A 15147-nucleotide genomic window follows, 5' to 3' on the forward strand; every position below is an offset into this window, starting at 1 on the left:
TAACATCCCTAATTTACACAGAGCACCTAGCACTCCCACCAAACCCCGAGATATCCCAATTCTTGAACTCCACCACCTACAAGGTCTTGACTCAACTACCCAATTGCAAATTTTCATTGAACTGGTGGAGCAAAGTAGCAATGAGGACACCCGCAAAGTGCAAATTGCAAAGAGTAGGGTCAGCAGCGAGCTCGCAGCTCTCATACATAACCATCAAACCTTACATCATTGTCACACCTGGAATAGTATTAAACAATTGCTTCTATCACAATTCTCCCAAGAGGTTAACTTTGACAGGGCGTGGAGAGACATAGACGCACAGACATATGATTGGGTAGAATCTCCCCAAGCATTTGCCAACAAATTCACTTGCAAATATGCCACTCTAGAGACGAGCTTTCCAGGAGAGAAACTCCCTAAATGTAAGAAAATTATCAAAAGAAAGTTGTGGCAGGGCTTAACCCAAGAAGCAAAGGCTAGACTAGAAGGTTTCCTGGATGAGGATTATCCTCTTGATAAATTTATTGACAGGGTAGAACATGAGCGCCAACTGCTCGAGGCTGCCCATACTTCCCCCATTGCTAGAATTAAAACTGAACTGGAAAAATCTAAATCAAAACTCATTGGTAGCCCTGACCCAATAACTCAAAATCCCCCAGACCTAACAAATGCAACATCCAAGGAATCAAAGGAAATTTGGGAACTTAAGCAGCAGATTAAAAGTCTCACTGATCAAGTAGGAAGGTTGAGAACCTCCCCCTCTCCAACACAACCCGCTAAATATTGCTCACACTGTCGAACCCATAGTCACACGCTGAGGGAGTGCTGGAGAAAACCTGCCCGTGGATCATGCTTTGACTGTAGACAGCATGGGTGCTGGAGAGGAAATAAAAACTGCCCCGGAAAACCAAATCAGAATATATGACTCACCCAGGGATTCACATCCCCCGCTATCAATCTCATAGTTAACAAGAAAATTCTTAAAGCTGTCATTGACACTGGTAGCAGCTATACTTTAATCACAGAGGCTGCGGTAAAGAAATTAGAAGGAGCTATATCACAAAGGCGAGCAGTACCTATACTACAAGGGGTAACTGGTTCACCCTTACGAATCTTGGGGATGACCTTACTAGAGATAGGAGTAGGTGAAGAGACTATACACAAACAATGGTGCCCTGTAGTCCCGAATAGCTACCTTGACGCTGACGTCTTACTCGGGACAGACATACTTTCACAAGCTCCTTTTCAATGGAATGGTAAGACAAATACAGTAAAGTGGGGTAAAACCACATACCTTGTTAATCATATCAAAAGGCAGAAAGGCAAGGTGGAACGAGTTCACGAGGTACCTATTCTTCCTACCACTCCCAGTCAAACAGAACACATCCGTCTAACTCATACCATCAAACTTGATCCCTACCGAGCTCAGTTTCTTCCTATCTCGGTGAAAGAAAACCCAGGAGAAACTTTGTTAGTCCAGCCTCAGCCATGTTTAACGCCTAATCATCACCCCTTGATTGTGACAGTAGATGAGAATAAAAAGGTCCCCCTCCCATTTATTAATGATACTAAGGGCCGGAAAACAATCAAACCAGGAACCCTATTAGGCACTTTTGAAAACATCTCCTCCCCGATGATCAAAGTCATCCACCAAAAGCAAGCCACTCCTTCCCTAGAAATCCACAATGATCTGTTGCCACACAATGACCAAACAAGGTGTCAGGAATCAAAGAGTAGGCCACAAAGACTCGAGGAGTTGATAAGACAACAGAAATGGAGTAACCTTACTAGAGAGCAGAAAACAATCTTAAAAAATATCATTCTCAATCACCATGATTTATTCATAGTAGACAAAAACGAACTCGGATTAATGAAAGGGCCTCCTGCTAAAATTAATATCTCTAATCCAGAGCCTAGTCGTGGTCATAGGTACCGATACCCCGAGGAAGCAAAAACCCTGATATCAAACATGTTAACAGATATGGAGAACAGAGATATCATTGAAAAATCTACATCTGCATGGCTCTCTCCTATAGTATTAGTCAATAAACCGGATGGAAGTAAAAGAATGTGCCTTGACTACCGACATGTCAACAAACACCTAACTACTGACATTTACCCGCTTCCCCGCCTAGAAGAATTAGTTGAACAAGCAGCTGGCCATCAGTTCTATGCCACGCTAGATATGAGGGAGGCTTATTTTCAAATTCTATTGGAGGAAGGTAGCAGAGACCTCACAGCCTTCAGTGATGGGGTGACTCTCTATAGGTTTAAAAGGCTACCTTTTGGATTAAGCTGTTCTCCAGCTATCTTTACTAGACATATGGCCTCATTGTTAGCTCCTCTCGTGAAGAAGGGTTGGATGAAAAATTACTTAGACGACCTAATCATTTGGGCTTCAGACTTCACCACACTCAGCGAAAGACTCAGTGAAACTTTCGCTTTACTTAAAGAAAACGGAGTCAAGCTTAACTTATCTAAATGCGAAATGGCAAAGACTGAAGTTACGTTTCTTGGTCATAAAATTTCACAAGAAGGTAGTCAACCCGACCCAAAGAATGTAGAGGCAGTATTGGAAATGAAACCGCCCACTAAGGTCAAGGAAGTGAGACGATTTTTAGGTATGGCAGGATTTTATAGGAAACACATCAGTAATTTCGCTCAAATAGCCACTCCACTTACCAACCTAACGAAAAAAGATCAACCTTTCCTTTGGACAGGCAAGTGTCAGGAGGCATTCGATACCTTAAAAAGATCTCTTGCCCAGGCCCCTATACTAGCGAGAGCGCAAAGTAACCAGCCGTTCATGTTAACAACTGATGCCAGTAATACCCACATAGGAGGCGTCTTAAGTCAAACTCAGGAGGATGGGTCCGTCAGACCTTTGGGCTATTTTTCAAAAAAATTAAACTCCACTGAGAATAGGTACTCAGCTACAGATAAAGAAGCCTTGGCAGTACTTCTCTCTTGTAGACACTTCCATCATTATTTGTGGGGAACTAGCTTCACTATATTCACAGATCATCAGCCCCTTACTAGTATATTCAAAAGAAAGACCAAATCTGCCAGGATGAACCGCTGGATACTAGAGATGAGAGAATACCAATACAACATCCAATATGTGAAGGGAAAGTATAACTACGTGGCCGATCAGCTCTCTCGCCCAGTGAGGATCATTCAGCGATGTCCTACTCCAAACTATTTAGGCCTGACTTTAGAACAAATCAAGATTCAACAAAGGGAAGAAATTAAGTGGAGAGACATGATAGAGTATCTGGAAGGAGGGTCTATACCTACCAAAAAGTATCATAAGAGTATATTGCACCAGTTCACTATAATTGATGAGTTGCTGTACTACGCTAAGGAAAACATTGATGGCAGCATTCATTATTCATTGGTAGTTCCTCAGGTTCTGATTCCTAAAGCTTTAGAACATGCACATGAGCTTTCTGGCCACCTGGGTCAGAAAAAGACAATTAAAAAGGCCGAAGAATTGTTTTACTGGTGTAATCTTAAGTTTGACGTAACCCAGTACGTAAAGAATTGCCTTACCTGTCAAAGATTTAAAACCTCTCCAGGGTTACAGCAGCCTTATCAGGAATTACCTTCAGTAGAGAAGCCCTTAGATAGGATAGGTATAGACCTGACGGATATGATTGCAGGCAGTGGTGGCTACCGATATGTGTTGACTATCGTAGATCACTTTAGCCGATTTGTGAAGTTCTATCCACTCAAAAACAAACTATCAGAGGGAATTGTAGAGGCGCTGCAGCAGTACATTACCGACTTCGGGACTCCTCACTCCATCGTCCTGGACAACGGGGGCGAGTTCACTTCCCAGATCTTCCAACAATTCTGCCAGCAACACCTCATCACCCTCTGTTACACCACTCCCTACCACCCGCAAGGGAACGCCATCACCGAACGACTCCATCGCACGCTCAAATCCATCTTGGCTTCCATGTGCCGAGGTTACCCGCTACGGTGGCCTCGCCTACTCCCTGTGTGTCAGGCCACTATGAATGCCGCCGTCCATACCAGTATCGCCCAACAACCTTTCTTCGCGTTTTTCTCCCGGCATGCGCCCCGAGTGGTGGGTGCCAGGCTACCCGCAGTTGATGGTGACGAGCAAGACGTGGATGTGGTCCGCCGGCTGATCCGGGAAACACACGAGAAAATGACTCGGAAATACCGTAATGCGGCCAACAGGAAACGCAAGGAGCAGAAGGTAGACATTGGGGCGTTGGTGTGGGTGAAGCGAGAAACTACAGAGTCAGGAGTGTGTAAGAAACTGTGTGTTCGTTGGGACGGCCCATATAAGGTGGTGGAAGTTTTAAGAGGAGGCGGTGGTTATGTGGTGAAAGACCCTTTCTCGGGAAAGATGGTGCAAAGAGCGGCAGAAAAGATCAAACAGTTTCACAGTGAGGAAGAGTACGTAGTTGCAGCTCAAGACACAGTGTTCCAACCTGATATAGAAACTGAAGTGTTACCGCCTAGAGTGCGTAACCGTCCCAGACGCTATATTGAGGAATGTTAATGTCGCTGGAAGAACGGTATAGAAAAGAGCAGAGTGCTTGGGGTAAATAGAGTCCCCCCCCTTACTTTTGCACGGTCTGGCTGGACTGGTTGTAATGAATCGTGGTATGACGTGTATGGGTACTATGTGAGAGGTGATGTAAGAATTTGAGAAGGAATAAGGAACCACTTTAATTCGCAGACTACTACTGCACTCGACAATCCGTTCGGGCCATTCTGTGGTGGATTACTTCAGGACGTGGCGAGCGCTTCGCGTAATCATCTATAGTATCTCGTGGTATGAGTGAATGTGTGGATGAGTAAATGACTGTCCGAGTGGAAGGAACTGAGTACTGGGGTGGCCGAATCTCGTTTCAGAGAGTGACGGAGTGACTTAAGGTTAAGTCCTCACACCACAGGAGGTCAAGAGGCTGGTTGGGGTGGAATTTCTTTTCTTTTTCCTTGAGATGAGAGAAAGAGCCGAGTTATGTCTCCAAGGGACATTGTGGTGATATGGCCCACAAGCCATTGTATGGGAGAGAATGTCAGAATTATTTCCCGACAGAGATCACGTGCAGTTCGTCAGCCTGGCTTGGTTGTGTGGTGGTGAGGGGAGGTTCTAATTACTCGGATGTGAAGGTGTTATTTTATTTTTTTTTTGGTAAGGAGAAAAGAGAGAGGTGAAAAATTCTAGAACGGATGAAAGGCTCGTGTAGTGCTGGGAAATTAATTATGTATATTTCTATTTTTTTCCTAGGCTAAGGCCCATGTAATGTGCGAGGATGACCAGAATCTCAGTACCATGTGACTAACCCCCCCCCTTCCCCTCCTCTCCTCAGTGTCCTTTTGTCCTTGCTTTTTCCCCCCCCCCTCTCAGCGTCACTGTGTTGACCACTTCTATAACAAATTTACCCCGTGAATAAACGTAATTTCTCCTGCTTGGCCAGGTTATAGAGGCGAATTTTTCACCTAATCCCAGAGAATGGGGAGCCCTTAATATGATAAAATTAATTCTATAATGGTAAGGTCTTAAACCAGCCCAAACAAATCCCAGATAATTACGCTGCGCCAATGAGGTTGACGAATCTGATAAGTCTTCTTTGCTTCGCTGCCCTGTCACCCCTGTTGCTACGCAAGCCGGGAAGAGATACCAGACTTTGACTAATTCCCCAATTGATTTCAAAAGTCCATTGAATTAAACTTCTTAAAGTAACAACTATAAAGTAAACAGTAACTTAATTATTCATATTTTTCATCCCTGAACTCACAACCTAGTCGCCCCCCCCCCCACTAAAAACAAAATTATAACTTAATAAATTTCCCCATTGGAAACCTTTATCCTTAGTTTCCCGCCGATTTCCTCACAAGCAAAGCCAGTCTCTCTCGGATTCTCCTCAGGTGAGCATGCGGTCTGATAATCTCCTCCTCCATTTCTTGTAATATTAAGTAAGTGTTTATTTAACAATAATTTACTAAAGCGAGTCTCTCTCGGATTCTCCTCAGACCCTCTTGGATTCCCCTCAGATATTCCTGTTGATAAACTATTTCTGAGTGAATAGATATTCGCATTTTTTCGTTCTTTTTTTGTTGGTTTTCTCCACGGGACTAGTGAAACCACCTGGTTCGAGATCACCGTGTGAGACTGTCCTCAGGTCTATACATACTTTTTGGGTATATATTTGTTATTTATTTATTTATTCTCTGGTCTCCCCCACAACTCAGTAGTCGCGAAAATATCTCCATCGTAGTTTTTATGTAATTGAAGAATACGCTACCATTTATTTTGTATTTCTGAATTGCTTTCTTTTTATTATTATTATTTCGGATTATTCTATTATTTATTAAAAATCATAAAAGTGTCAGTATTTGTATTTCTCTTAATCCAGTGATAGGATTTGTAATTATCGTCTGCCACAAGGGAACATCACACCCCTTAGAGGGCACTAAACACCGTCCATCTCTTCTTTTGTGCTTTAGGAATCACTGATTTACTCTCTCGAGCCTCTAAGCAGCTTGGTGTAAAATGTTCACCAACTGCTGGAAAGTATCAGGACTCACTTGTATGTTGCACTGTTTGTTGCCACGAGCTTGGGGAGTTTGACCTCTTGAGTGCATCGGCATTCACAAGTCCCTACCACGCCCTGGGGGATACATTGACTCCCGGAGAGAGAAGTCAGCGCCACCACCACCCCTACCCCTACTCCTACCCCTAACCCAACCACTACCACCCACCACCACCACCACCACGCTGCCTTTGCTTCCTGCTTGGTGAACAGAGCTGCAGGATGTTACGTGGAGACGCATCTGCCGCTTATGGTATAATTTTTTTTCTCTTTTATTTTTATTTTTTTGCTTCGATGAATAGTGTTGGTATTTTTGAGAGAACTCCCATATATCCTTGAAATCACACCTGTTTTTTAAATCTTTTATCACGCTTTTCTTACATAACCTTCCTGCGGCAAAGGTTGGCTTGTATTGTGTAGGTATTCAAGATAACTGCCTTATGCTTCGAAGCCATCATGTGAGACACTTTTACAGTCATTATGATAGTTTTGAAAGGCCACAAGTATGTTTAGTTGTGCTTCCATGCGTTTTTTTCTTTTCCACTGATAGAGCAGAATCCTTACTAAATTATAAATAAAATTATGAAAAACACACTTGCAAGCACAATAACCTCCATTGTAACCAGTTAAAGTTATAGAGATAAGACGCTGAAGCATTTGAGAGATGGAGACCTTTCATGCAGACAGATAGACAGAAACACACACACACACACACACACACACATAGGAATACACGCAAATACACAAACAGACAAAAACACACACACATTCATACACATGTGCGTTTTTCATGTGCGTATTCCCTCATGTACGCAAACCCTGTATACCTAATGAGCTATACTCTCTCTATATACATCCTAGCTGTTTGTATGTCTGAAAACTGACTGTGTGTGAGTATGTGTGTTCAGGATTTCAATTCAATTTCAATTTCATTTCAATTTCATTTCTGCCGATTTTAAACACCCATATCTTATTTCCAGGATTCACATTTCCAGACAATTAAAAAATAAACTATAACACAAATTTGTTAGTGTTGCAAGTTTTGAGCGACAAACAGACATACAGACACACTCACAGACAAAACAGATATACAAGCATGGTATTATTAGTGTTAGGACAACTGCAATTAGTTCAGCGTACCATTGAGGGGATTCCGTTTTCTTTCCATTCAAATAGCTTCCTGTTCTCTGATACCCCAATGTGTTATATACATGTATGTGTACATGTTCTAATGTTCTAAGCTATATTATTTATTATTATTGCTTTGATTACTATTGTGTTTATTATTTTGTGCTTATTTGGTGGAAGCAGAGTGCATTAGGAGTGTGTTTATTTACACGTGGGAGAGTTTGATTAGCTGGCCAGCAGGGAGCCAAGCGGTTGGTAATAACATTTTTGTGAGGTGTATTTTTGGGTTATTTGAGTGATATATTGAGTATTCTGATTGTCTGGATGAACTTGAGGTAATGTACAATGATGTTGTGAAGCGCTGTGTGGCTGTGTGGGCTGGTGGAGTTGTGTTATATGGTGATATGAGTGAGGGATAATCGCTTGGCAAGCTATATAATCGGTGAGGGAGTTAAAATTCTGGGTTTTTGGAGGCCTAGTAAAACGATGGGGCTGTGATTTATCATTGTACTTTATTAATATTAGGTAAGGTACACTGCCTTTGTATTGATACCTGTGAGGTCAGGAGGGAAAGTGAGAGTCTGGGGTGGTGATAATCTGTGCGGCTCGTGATACACGCCTAGGGGCTGTTTAGTAAGTGTTGTCCTTACGGGGTACTCACAGTATTCTGTTGGGGCCGTAACATTATTTAGCCACTTAATATTATGTACCTCGTGTATATATATATATATATATATATATATATATATATATATATATATATATATATATATATATATATATATATATATATATATATATATATATAATTTATTTATTTATTTATATATTTTTATTTTTTTGTAATATTCTTGAGTATTTTGAATCCGTCAGTCACGTGTCGGTGTTTTGTATCGCTGCATTCCTGTTGGTCAGTGTATATTCTCTTCTGTGGTGCTGTTATTATTATTATTATTATTATTATTATTATTATTATTATTATTATTATTATTATTGTTGTTATTATGACCAGATGAAAAGATTTTTCATGTGTGCGCATGCTTGCACACACACACACACACACACACACACACACACACACACACACACAATGAACAAATCACATATATGACACCATTTTGTGTACACTTAGCTAATCTGGAAATACAGCCCATTCTAGCCCATTCCAGGCTCATTCCAGTCCTTCCAGTCTATTCCATCATCTTTTTTACATTTTTTACATTGTTGTTCTGCTCGGGCTCTCTGGCCTGTGTTTGGTTTTGCTGGGGCTGTCTGGCCAGTTTTTGGTTCTGCTGGGTCTGTTTGCCCTGTGTTTGGTTCTGTTGGGTCTGTTTGGCCTGTGTTTGGTTCTGCTGGGTCTGTTTTTTTTTTTTTTTTTTTTTTTTTTTTAATTATGTAGGAAGGACACTGGCAAAGGGCAACAAAAATCTAATAAAAAAATGCCCACTGAAATGCCAGTCCCAGAAAAGGGTCAAAGCAGTGGTCAAAAATTGCTGAATAAGTGTCTTGAAACCTCCCTCTTGAAGGAATTCAAGTCATAGAAAGGTGGAAATACAGAAGCAGGCAGGGAGTTCCAGAGTTTACCAGAGAAAGGGATGAATGATTGAGAATACTGGCTAACTCTTGCGTTAGAGAGGTGGACAGAATAGGGGTGAGAGAAAGAAGAAAGTCTTGTGCAGCAAAGCCGCAGGAGGAGGGGAGGCATGCAGTTAGCAAGATCAGAAGAGCAGTTAGCATGAAAATAGCGGTAGAAGACAGCTAGATATGCAACATTGCAGCACTGAGAGAGAGGCTGAAGACAGTCAGTTAGAGAAGAGGAGTTGATGAGACGAAAAGCTTTTGATTCCACCCTGTCTAGAAGAGCAGTATGAGTGGAACCCCCCCAGACATGTGAAACATACTCCATACATGGACGGATAAGGCCCTTGTACAGAGTTAGCAGCTAGGGGGGGTGAGAAAAACTTCATAGAACTTCATAGAAGCTGTTTTAGCTAGAGATGAGATGTGAAGTTTCCAGTTCAGATTATAAGTAAAGGACAGACCGAGGATGTTCAGTGTAGAAGAGGGGGACAGTTGAGTGTCATTGAAGAAGAGGGGATAGTTGTCTGGAAGGTTGTGTCAAGTTGATAGATGGAGGAATTGAGTTTTTGAGGCATTGAACAATACCAAGTTTGCTCTGCCCCAATCAGAAATTTTAGAAAGATCAGAAGTCACGTGTTCTGTGGCTTCCCTGCGTGATATGTTTACCTTCTGAAGGGTTGGACGTCTATGAAAAGACGTGGAAAAGTGCAGGGTGGTATCATCAGCGTAGGAGTGGATAGGACAAGAAGTTTGGTTTAGAAGATCATTAATGAATAATAAGAATAGAGTGAGTGACAGGACAGAACCCTGAGGAACACCACTGTTAATAGATTTAGGAGAAGAACAGTGACCGTCTACCACAGCAGCAATAGAACGGTCAGAAAGGAAACTTGAGATGAAGTTACAGAGAGAAGGATAGAAACCGTAGGAGGGTAGTTTGGAAATCAAAGCTTTGTGACAGACTCTATCAAAAGTTTTTGATATGTTCAAGGCAACAGCAAAAGTTTCACCAAAATCTCTAAAAGAGGATGACCAAGACTCACTAAGGAAAGCCAGAAGATCACCATTAGAGCAGCCTTGACGGAACCCATACTGGCGATCAGATAGAAGGTTGTGAAGTGATAGATGTTTAAGAATCTTCCTGTTGAGGAGAGATTCAAAAACTTTAGATAGGCAGGAAATTAAAGCAATAGGACGATAGTTTGAGGGATTAGAACGGTCACCCTTTTTAGGAACAGGTTGAATGTAGGCAAACTTCCAGCAAGAAGGAAAGGTAGATGTTGACAGACAGAGCTGAAAGAGTTTGACTAAGCAAGGTGCAAGCACGGAGGCATAGTTTCGGAGAACAATAGGAGGGACCCCATCAGGTCCATAAGCCTTCCGAGGGTTTAGGCCAGCAAGGGCATGGAAAACATCATTGCGAAGAATTTTAATAGGTGGCATGAAGTATTCAGAGGGTGCAGGAGAGGGAGGAACAAGCCCAGAATCGTCCAAGGTAGAGTTTTTAGCAAAGGTTTGAGCGAAGAGTTCAGCTTTAGAAATAGATGTGATAGCAGTGGTGCCATCTGGTTGAAATAGAGGAGGGAAAGAAGAAGCAAAGTTATTGGAGATATTTTTGGCTAGATGCCAGAAATCACGAGGGGAGTTAGATCTTGAAAGGTTTTGACATTTTCTGTTAATGAAGGAGTTTTTGGCTAGTTGGAGAACTGACTTGGCATGGTTCCGGGCAGAAATATAAAGTGCATGAGATTCTGGTGATGGAAGGCTTAAGTACCTTTTGTGGGCCACCTCTCTATCATGTATAGCACGAGAACAAGCTGTGTTAAACCAAGGTTTAGAAGATTTAGGACAAGAAAAAGAGTGAGGAATGTACGCCTCCATGCCAGACACTATCACCTCTGTTATGCGCTCAGCACACAAAGACGGGTCTCTGACATGGAAGCAGTAGTCATTCCAAGGAAAATCAGCAAAATACCTCCTCAGGTCCCCCCAACTAGCAGAGGCAAAATGCCAGAGGCATCTTTGCTTAGAGGGATCCTGAGGAGGGATTGGAGCAATAGGACAAGATAAAGATATGAGATTGTGATCGGAGGAGCCCAACAGAGAAGAAAGGGTGACAGCATAAGCAGAAGGATTAGAGGTGAGGAAAAGGTCAAGAATGTTGGGCGTGTCTCAGGAATACGAGTAGGGTGTTGCACCAATTGCTCTAGGTCATGGAGGATAGCAAAGTTGTAGGCTAGTTCACCAGGATGGTAAGTGAAGGGAGAGGAAAGCCAAAGCTGATGGTGAACATTGAAGTCTCCAAGAATGGATATCTCTGCAAAAGGGAAGAGGGTCAGAATGTGCCCCACTTTGGAAGTTAAGTAGTCAAAGAATTTCTTATAATCACAGAAGTTAGGTGAGAGGTATACAGCACAGCGTGGGCACGAGAGCAGGGTAAGTCATTACGCACATAAACGCAGCATCCAGCTTTGGATCGAAAATGAGGATAGAGAAAGTAGGAGGGAACAGAAAAGGGGCTACTGTCAGTTGCCTCAGACACCTGAGTTTCAGTGAGGAAAAGAAGATGAGGTTTAGAAGAGAAGAGGTGGTGTTCTACAGATTGAAAATTAGTTCTTAGACTGCGAATGTTGCAGAAGTTAATGAAGAAAAAGTTGAGGGGGGTGTCAAGACACTTAGGGTCGTCGACAGAAAGGCAGTCCAACCTGGTGACATTTATGCTCCCCTCCCCAGATGGGGACTCCGAGGCTGGTGTAGGAGTCGCCATGATGATTTAAAAATTTTTGAGGGACGGGTGTGTGTGTGTGTGCTAGTAGTTTTGTGTGGAGGAAGAGAATTATCTTTAGAGGGCAGGCTGTGACTGCCCCCTTGTGTTGTGAGACACAAAGGGAAACGTTCAGTGAGGTCACAGCTGGGTTTAATGATAAGTTCACAGCACCCCCTGAACAGTGCTTTAGACCTCACTGGGAGTAATTATCGTTTCGGCAGGTGTCTACTGCCTCCTCCTATGTTTGGTTCTGCTGGGTCTGTTTGGCCTGTGTTTGATTCTGCTGGGTCTCTGTTTAGCCTGTGTTTGGTTCTGCAGGGTCTCTGTTTAGCCTGTGTTTGGCCAAACAGGCTACCATTACTAGTACAAAGGTTACACTAGAATGAAATTAGTTGAAAAAATGTACTGCATAATTATTGGCCATGAAAAGATTGTGTGTTGAAAAAATAGTGATGAGGGATGCTGGGATGTGCTTCACTGTACAGAGTGGTGGCTGCCTCTAAGTGTTTGGGAGCACCTTACATGGCATCAAGAGGTAGTTAGTATATCCTCACCTTACAGAAAAAAAAAAAAAGCTCTTGACCAGACATGGGCATCATTATAAATTATTACGATTTGATTTTGATTATGGTCTGGAATAATTTTTTGATTGATTGAATAATGATTAGTTTTGCTATTTTTATTGTGGTTATTTTTTTTCTTTTTGTGCATGATTAGGATTAGATTATAATCACATTTCTCTATGATTATTTACAAAAAGATAATAGGTAGCAAACTACATCTCTTAGGAGCACTGTTTCATTTTTGAGCACAGTAATATAACCATTTTAAATCACTTACTAACTAATGGTATTAAAAATATACATTGTGTGTAAGAGGTTTTATTTGTTTTTGCTATACAGTACATAATACATTACTTCTATGAATTTATTTCAGATCATGATCACAGACTTTCACAGCAATAAGAAAAACAAAGTATTTCTCTTTGAAAAATATAGAACTTGTTATACACATGATTTCTTATAGGCTAGATTATTTCTCATGTAATGTCTTATTTACTATATGTTGGTTGCACTTGACAAACATCAACTCCTCAAAGCGAACATAGGTCATTCTGCATCGTTCAGGACAAAAGACTTTCCTAGCAATGGAGAAAAGTGTCTCATCTGGAGCTGATGAAGCTGGGATGCACAGATATTGGAGAGCCAGTATAGTTAGTTGAGGCAGTGTTGACTGATTCTGTTCCTAGAAGAGAAGGGGATCACTGTCATCCTCTGTTCTTGGCTGACTCAAGCTGGATTCTACTTGTGATACAGTTGATATTAATATACAGAGGGAAGAGCTCGTTGATGCTGATGGTGTCATGAATCTGAACACCTTGCACTTCTTTGTAGGGGCCTCCTTATTTTCTTGAAGGGAACCGTTTTCTTCAGTGGTAGTAGGCATAATTTCATCTACTGTAGACTTCAGTAGGAATTTCATGAACATGACTTCTGGTGAGCATCAGTCCATCTTAAAGCATGGATCTAGGAAAGAAGCCAGCCCAAACATCTCCGTGTCTTCATAGATCTTCAATCTCTTCTCGATTGAGCTTTTGAGAGTAGTAATAATCTTTGACTTGTATGCCTGTGACTTGATCAAGCTCATCTTTCAGTCCACAAATGCATGGAATTACTTTGCTTGACGTTACAACATTCTCTCCCTGACACTAGAGTTGCTACTTCAAATGGTATCAAGATGTCTGTTATTTCTTGGATGAGATTAAGTTCATATTTGGTTAGTTTTACTGATCAAGCTGGGCTGGATCAGTATTCAGAAGGGAGCGAAGCATCTTGTTACTGCTATTCCGTTGGGTTATGTTTTTGGCCTGAGGTCTGCATTCGCCTTTGAGAATGTCAGATGCCAGTGCAGAATGACGAATGTGTGATACTAAACATTAAGCAAAGAAACCACAGTGTAAATAGCAGTCAGTGGTTTAAGGTAGGTTCTTCTCAACTATGCCTCAAAAAATTGTTGAGGAATTCTCCAGGGAAGCAAGGAAACCAATCTCATTACCTCAACTCTGCCTCATAAAGTTATTGATAGAAACTCCAGTGAAGCAAGGAAACCATATCGTCAGTACCAGTCAGGGTCTTAAAGCTGAAGAACACACACACACACACACACACACACACACACACACACACACACACACACACACACACACACACACACACACACACACACACACACACACAATTGATTGTAGTCGACGTGTTCAGTGTGTGGCACATGGATGTACTGGAACCAGGGCAGTGACGGCAATGAGGCTGGCAAACATGAGCAGCCAGGCCAGGTACACCACACCCATCATCTGTGGGGACAACACTGTTCACACAGTGGTCAGGATAGAGATTCCCAGCACCAATGGGGATGAGGGTGGATATCACAGTATTCTGCTTGTCGCTGGCTTAGCATAAGGGAAGAGTGATGATAAGGAGGCTGTCTTTAATTCATGCCTCTGTAGTTCATGGGTCACTCAGTATAAAGTTACATTAGCTGTGAATTAAGTTTTTTATTTATTTATTTATTTATTTATTTATTTTTTTTTTTTTTATTTACTTTTTCAGTAAAAGGGCATTGTGGTCTAGGGCAACAAAGTGGTAATAAAAAAGGCTCACTCACTCGTGCATCACTCAATGTAAAGTTGTATTAGTAGTAGAGGATATTTCAAATGATCTGTTTAGTCTAAGGCAAGAGTGACAGTGAGGAGGAAGTGTTGAATTAATGCCTCTATAGTACACAGGCCACTCAGTTGAATTAATGACAATAGTGGTCTTAACAGTAGAGCAAATTTTTTTATTATAATTTCTTTAGCATAAGACAAGAGTGATATTGAGAGGAAAGTGTAGTTTTTAGTAGAGGCAACACGAGGTTAAACTAACGATAGAAGTTTTTAACCATTCATGTATAAGGCAAGGGAAGTAGTGAGAATGAAATGCAGATTTTGTCTAATGCATTATGAGGTTACATTAATAGTAGACATTAAATATAAATGATAGTAATCTTGGGAGTAAAGGAAGTTCTCAGTCATTCATTTATCATTAGGCAAAG

General features: G+C 41.6%; 2 protein-coding genes across 15 annotated transcripts in view; one reads left to right on the forward strand and one right to left on the reverse strand.

Moving 5' to 3' along the window:
* Window positions 1–15147, forward strand: part of LOC135108586 (F-box-like/WD repeat-containing protein TBL1XR1) — a 59211-nt gene that overhangs the window by 31110 nt on the left and 12954 nt on the right. The gene's annotated exons all lie outside the window — the stretch shown is intronic.
* Window positions 12920–15147, reverse strand: part of LOC135108584 (uncharacterized) — a 20142-nt gene continuing 17914 nt past the window's right edge. For 5 of the 8 annotated variants that reach the window (XR_010272358.1, XR_010272360.1, XM_064019740.1 and 2 more), the window contains one exon: window positions 12920–15147. This exon is cut by the window's right edge. The gene's annotated coding sequence lies outside the window, so the exon portion shown is untranslated. The other 3 variants (XR_010272359.1, XR_010272357.1, XR_010272361.1) reach the window with 1 other exon arrangement.

Source organism: Scylla paramamosain, chromosome 17 (assembly GCF_035594125.1).
Source record: "Scylla paramamosain isolate STU-SP2022 chromosome 17, ASM3559412v1, whole genome shotgun sequence".
Classification (NCBI taxonomy): domain Eukaryota; kingdom Metazoa; phylum Arthropoda; class Malacostraca; order Decapoda; family Portunidae; genus Scylla; species Scylla paramamosain.